Below are 6044 nucleotides of genomic sequence, written 5' to 3' on the forward strand. Positions count from 1 at the left end.
CTCTCTTTTTCTTTCTCTTTCGGCTTCTTCTCCTCTTGTCAGCTAGTGAGGAGCATCTCATGGGTGATGAGAGATCCTACAAGCTCCTCCATGGTTAGCGTCTTGAGATTCTTTGATTCTTGTATGGCGGTTACCTTTGGATCCCAATATGGAGGAAGAGACCTAAGCAACTTACTCACAAGCTCATCAGTAGGATAAGATTTACCAAGATTGGCTAAATCATTAGAAATTTTAGAAAATCGAGTATACATTTCGAAAATACTTTCATGTTGATCCATTCTAAACATTTCATATTTGCTCTTTAACAAGTTTATTTTGGAATCTTTAACTTGTGATGTTCCGACATGGGTAACGGCAAGTGTATCCCAAATAATCTTGGCGGAATAAAAAAGAGCAACTCGATTAAACTCCTCTATAGATAAGGCGCAAAACAAGGAATTTATAGCTTTATAATTTAAATTTGCATGCCTTTTTTCTACCGTATTCCATTCTTCAAATGGTGTGGAAGGCAAAATGTATCCATTTTCAACAATATGCCAAAGTTCCACATCTATCGAAAGAAGATAGATGCGCATCCTTGTCTTCCAATGTCCATAGTTGGACCCATTAAAGAAGGGAGGTCTAGTTGTGGAATGGCCCTCCGGAAGTCCGGTTCCATTTTTATCCGCTATTTCACAATTAGAAAGTTGCCAAAGATCTTATGATCTTTCCCTTGTTGAAATTTTTAAAGAAAATTTACCAAAGATTTTAAGAAATGAAAATCTTTTAAGAGCCAACGCTCTAATACCAAGTGAAAATCCAAGGGTGGTCCCGAGTACGGCAACTATGAGGAGTGAAAAATTAATTAGGTTTCTAGCAAATCCTTTTAAAAACTCAAACCCAAAAAGGATATTAAGAGATCAACAATGAAATTCAAGCACACAAGTTAAATCTAGAGGTGCAATGCAAAATAAAGAGCTAGAGTTCAAGAGAGAGTGCACCCGAGATTTAAACTGGTTCGGTCCTCAAAATGCGAGGCCTACTCCACTCCACCAACCAAACCCGTTGATGGCTTCACTATGCGATCTTCTTAACTTCGGCGAAGATCGGTAACGATTACAATTCCGATTACCTTTAACCTTGGTGGCAATCTTCACCACGGAGAGTGGGCTACGCTTCTCTGAACACTCGCCGAATACAAGTTCTTTGAGTAAGAAAGAAAGAACAAAAAATCCCTCACAAGGGTTTACAAGAATTGTAGAAGATGTACAAATTGAGCCTATGATCCAAATCCTAATCTTTAGAGGATGAGAGGCATAATCAAGTTTGATTCACTCTTTGGATGTTCAAATGAAGTTTTAGAGTGTTAGGATTGATAGTCTTGAAGTTTAGAATGCTCATATATATAGGAAAACCAAAATATGACCGTTCAGTGGCATTGTGGTAATTCCTGAAAAATTCCCAACGGCTAAAAATCCGACCGTTATAGTGTTCTCGAAGTTCCGAGAATATTTCTCGGAGTTCCGGGAATACAAACAAAAGTTGGAAAATGTCTACTGAACCATTTCTCGGAGCTCCGAGGAATCTCTCGGAGTTCCGAGCTTGGAGCTCCGAGAATTCTCTCGGAGTTCCGAGAAGCCTATGTCAAGCAGATTTTCACTTCTTGTTTTTGGGCTTCCAACTTTACACCAAGATGGGATTGCTATGAGGGTTCCAAGGTGTTGGAACACCACAAGGACAATCTTTTATACATTTAGGGAGTGTGTTTATTTACTTAATTATGCCTCTTAAAATCTAAAACTAAGATTGGATCTTATACATTCAAATATGACTTTGATCTTCAATGGATTCTTCAAGTCTTCATTTGACTTGGACGACGATGTCTTTGGCCTTCATGATGTGGTCCAATGAGATCTTCTTGGCCTCAATCCAAGCAATGTTGTCTTAGCACCAATTTGATCTACAACTTAGACAATCAAACACATTAGTGATTTTAAATCACTTGTGTATTGGAATCATCAAAATAAGATTGGAATGCCAAGGTGGAAACCATTGGGCTTACATAAAGCAATCTGAACTCCACGTAAAAGAGAATGACAAAGTCGCCACCTAGATGAGGGATCTAGGACATGTAAATGACCAGAAATCTAGATTTGCTACCTGATTACGAGAATGAAAGGTATGGAGAGTTATCACCACAAGCACCATTCTTGCCCGATAATCCGGTCTTCAATTCCAAAAGTTAACTTTCTCGAATTTCTTTTAAATGGCTCATTTAACTCTTTATTAATATGCGAACTATATGACATGTATCATGAAATCTAATTTTAATGTATTCCCTAATGTGTATCTTGATTTGTTTGGATTCAATCTAAGTGAATGTTCCCCTAAAATTCTAATTTGAGGGATTTCCTATATATTTAGTTAATTTAGTTAGGAATTTAGAAAAAACTAATATACAAAACCCCACCATTTGTTGTGGGCTGACTCATGCTTGGTATGCCATTCAAGGCATCCAAAGCTACCTACGTATCCAAGCCTCACTGGAATCAGAGTAGATCGTAGTTCGGTGCCTAAACCAAGCTACATGCCTAAGACATCTTGGACACCAATCTAGACTGGAATGACTGTTTCAAGAGTTTTTAAGAGATTATTTAATTCAAGTTGAGTAGATTTTATTATTTTAGGACTACATCTAAGATGCTATATGGTCCTATCTAAGTGCAAGACATCCCTTAGACTAATACAGGTGAACCTACATCCTAGGTAACTAGGCTTGTCCTATGAAAAAAAAGGGTAACTAGTATAACTAGATCTATGACTCAATTGCTAATAATAGCAATCGGCCCTAATAAGGCTCAACTCCCTAACTCTAGGACACCATAAAACCTAGAACACGACATGACATAAGTGTTCCTAAAGGGGCTCTAAAGGTTTTTACGATGGAGACCGCAATCCAACCGTTCCGAAAGACATGGGGTAAATTGATTCAATTTGTTGAAGTTAATGGTTTTCAGTTCCTTAAAGGTTTCTGAATCCTAAAATACAAGGAATACCAATGGCTCTAATATTGGCAAGTTTCCGCCTTGAGTTGCATCCATGGAAGGGAATCGTGCTTTCCACCCTTGAATAATTTAGCACGTAAGTTATAGTATGTTATTGCCTGGCATATTTCTCAGGATTTCCGTGGACAATGGACCTCGGAGCTAATAACATACTATAATTTAAATGCGCAAATCATCGAGGAACGATCGCAATTAGGATACGATTATGAATGCAATCTTGGCGGTTAAACTATCTTACCCAGGCCATTTTACGAAGAAAATCTATGACCCCTAAGGTTTCTGTTTCAATGGCTTAAGGAATGAATAGATGATATAAAATCAAAGTTTTCTGGAAGTTTTCATGCTGTATATGATTAATTTCGATTTTTAAGAGATTTTATCAATTTCGAACCAAGTGGGTGATTTTACAAAGCAACCCATTGCAAACGAATTCCAAACGAGTTAAAATTTATAAAGTAATATGATATGGACAAATATAACTTACTAAAAATATTTCATGTATTCTTATGATAATTTGCTATTACTTTTTGATTTAATAATATTGAGACTAGATTGTTTGAATTACAAAGAAACCCTTAGCAATCAAACTGAAAATCAATTACAATTTTGACAGTAATAAGGAATAAATACATATAGCCTACTGGGAAAATTTCATGAATTTGGAATATGATTTACTATCAATTGCCGATTTTTTAAAGATTCAAGTCATATCATGGATTTACACAGTATCTTATTGTGGACCCCGATCTGAGAGAGGCGGGGGGACGGGCCCCACACGCGAGTCTCAGGATCATCCACGTGAATGGAGAGCTCTACCAAGGAACTCTCGAAAGAAGTGCCTCTCACAGCATGAGTGGCGATATAAGGTGAGATACCTCTCGATTCGGGGACTAGCCCAGATTTGAGGCGTACCTTAAACAAAGAAGAGTCGTCATCCAAGGAAGTAGGCCCTGGATCCCATACTATGCTCTGTTGCAACAGATAACCATAGATATAAAAAGAAGGTTCGTGCCTGGTTACGAATTCGGAAGGTCTGAAGAGCACCTCGTCCGCCCAAGTGCAAGTTTTCTAAATGAGAGAGGGATTACTACTAAGATTGGGTTTGGCCCCCTATAGGATGGGCTTGAGCTAGCGCCTTCATCGCCCAGTGCAATGACAGAAATATCCATATCTCCTTTGATACTCAAAATTACCTCTGATATCCCTTATGGTCTACCTTGATGAACAATGCCTTATAGAGTAAAAAGAAATATAATACTCGACAACCATAAGCTCCCAAGACTAATAAATATCACTTCTTAACTTAATAAAGGTATTCTTTTATATGAACAAAATATGACTAACAAGCTACAAAACTAATAATAGCGCTTAATTCTAATTCTAGACTTAAGAAATACATACCATAAAATAGAAGAATACAATTGTTGGATCCTAATATTGATAAAATTAAACTATAAATATCTTTGTCTTTTATTTATCTAAACAACAGAAGAATCAACTGGAAATTTGATCTTAGTATAAGATTCTTTGGTTACTTTTATAACCTTAGTGACTGTCAAAATGGTTTATTTTAAGAAGAAAATCCATTTACACCAGTGGATTATATTATTACACTATTCACCCTTGTTGATCTCTTATATTCTCATTTGAAAAAAAATCCCTTAATGAACATTTCCTAAAAAAAATAATGTTTCAACCCATACATACAAATTAGGGGCCAATGTCAGCAAAATATATTAGACAATTATCTCAAGTCCACTAATGAGCAATATGACAAATTGCACCTTCATTTAATTGTCTTCAATTTTCAACAGATTATTCAAGATTTCTATAAATTGCATTTTTACATATAATAGTAGTTCCACAATAAAAATACTAATAAAGAAAAATGAATAGCAAATCATTATAATTTTCTTAAGCTATGCCCATTCAAGTAATAAAATTTACTTAGCAATCATACACACACACATATATATATATATATATAGACACACACACACACACATACACATATGTAAAAGATGACCATTTGACAGGCATACATGATAAAGCCAAATCAACAGATTACTTATCCAAGTAGAGACTTCCATAAAACATCATACCAGAATTCGGACAATAGGACTTTAAACCATTATAAGCTTACCTATATTTCCAATCAAAATTTCAATGCTACACCAAATATTTTTCATTTGCAATACCGAACTAATCATTGGTATAATTAAGCATTAAATAAACTAGGCACTATTATCTAAATTTGACAACAGGATATCAAGAACAAATACTACACTATGTACAGACAAACCACTTCTACTTCTTTTGAACTCTTGTATAGGGAAAAAAAACAAACATTATCACCATATGAATATATTGCTTTAAATAAAACTAAACCAATCCACTCATTTGATATTCAAAGATCATGGGATGTAACACCTTATGCTTCAATTTTTCCTATATAATTTCTAAGAATAAGGCAAACAGAAATCCAGCAACACATTTTTTTTTTACTAAGAACAGTGATAGCTCCAGTTTTCTATGTTGACATAATATGCATCCTTCATATGGTGTTAGGGACAATTTGTTAACCTCTTTAGAATGGCAGCCACATAAAGGAAGAATATAATGGTCAAATATAATTAGATTAGTTAGAAAAATACTCATTTTTTTCATCTAAAACAACCTCATCTGCTCCAAAATATTCCAGACATGAGCTTTGGACATAAAAAAATTGATCTGTATATAACAATAGTGATAATTGATTTGAAAACTTTAGCAACTCAACATAATTTCACCTATAACTTTACCTTTAAACGACTTTGCTTCGTGGACAAACCTAAGAACACAACACTAATTTAAACTGCATAACGCATATTCTATGTTTCCAAACCTTAGTACACGTAAACACCAAGATTCAAGCAACATATATATATATATATATATATATATATATATATATATTTTAAGCAAATTTCCTACATAAATCTGGACTCACAGATCCCAACT

Source organism: Tasmannia lanceolata, unplaced genomic scaffold (genome assembly GCF_043159265.1).
Source record: "Tasmannia lanceolata isolate RefF3 unplaced genomic scaffold, GAP_Taslan_0.1 ptg000002l, whole genome shotgun sequence".
Classification (NCBI taxonomy): domain Eukaryota; kingdom Viridiplantae; phylum Streptophyta; class Magnoliopsida; order Canellales; family Winteraceae; genus Tasmannia; species Tasmannia lanceolata.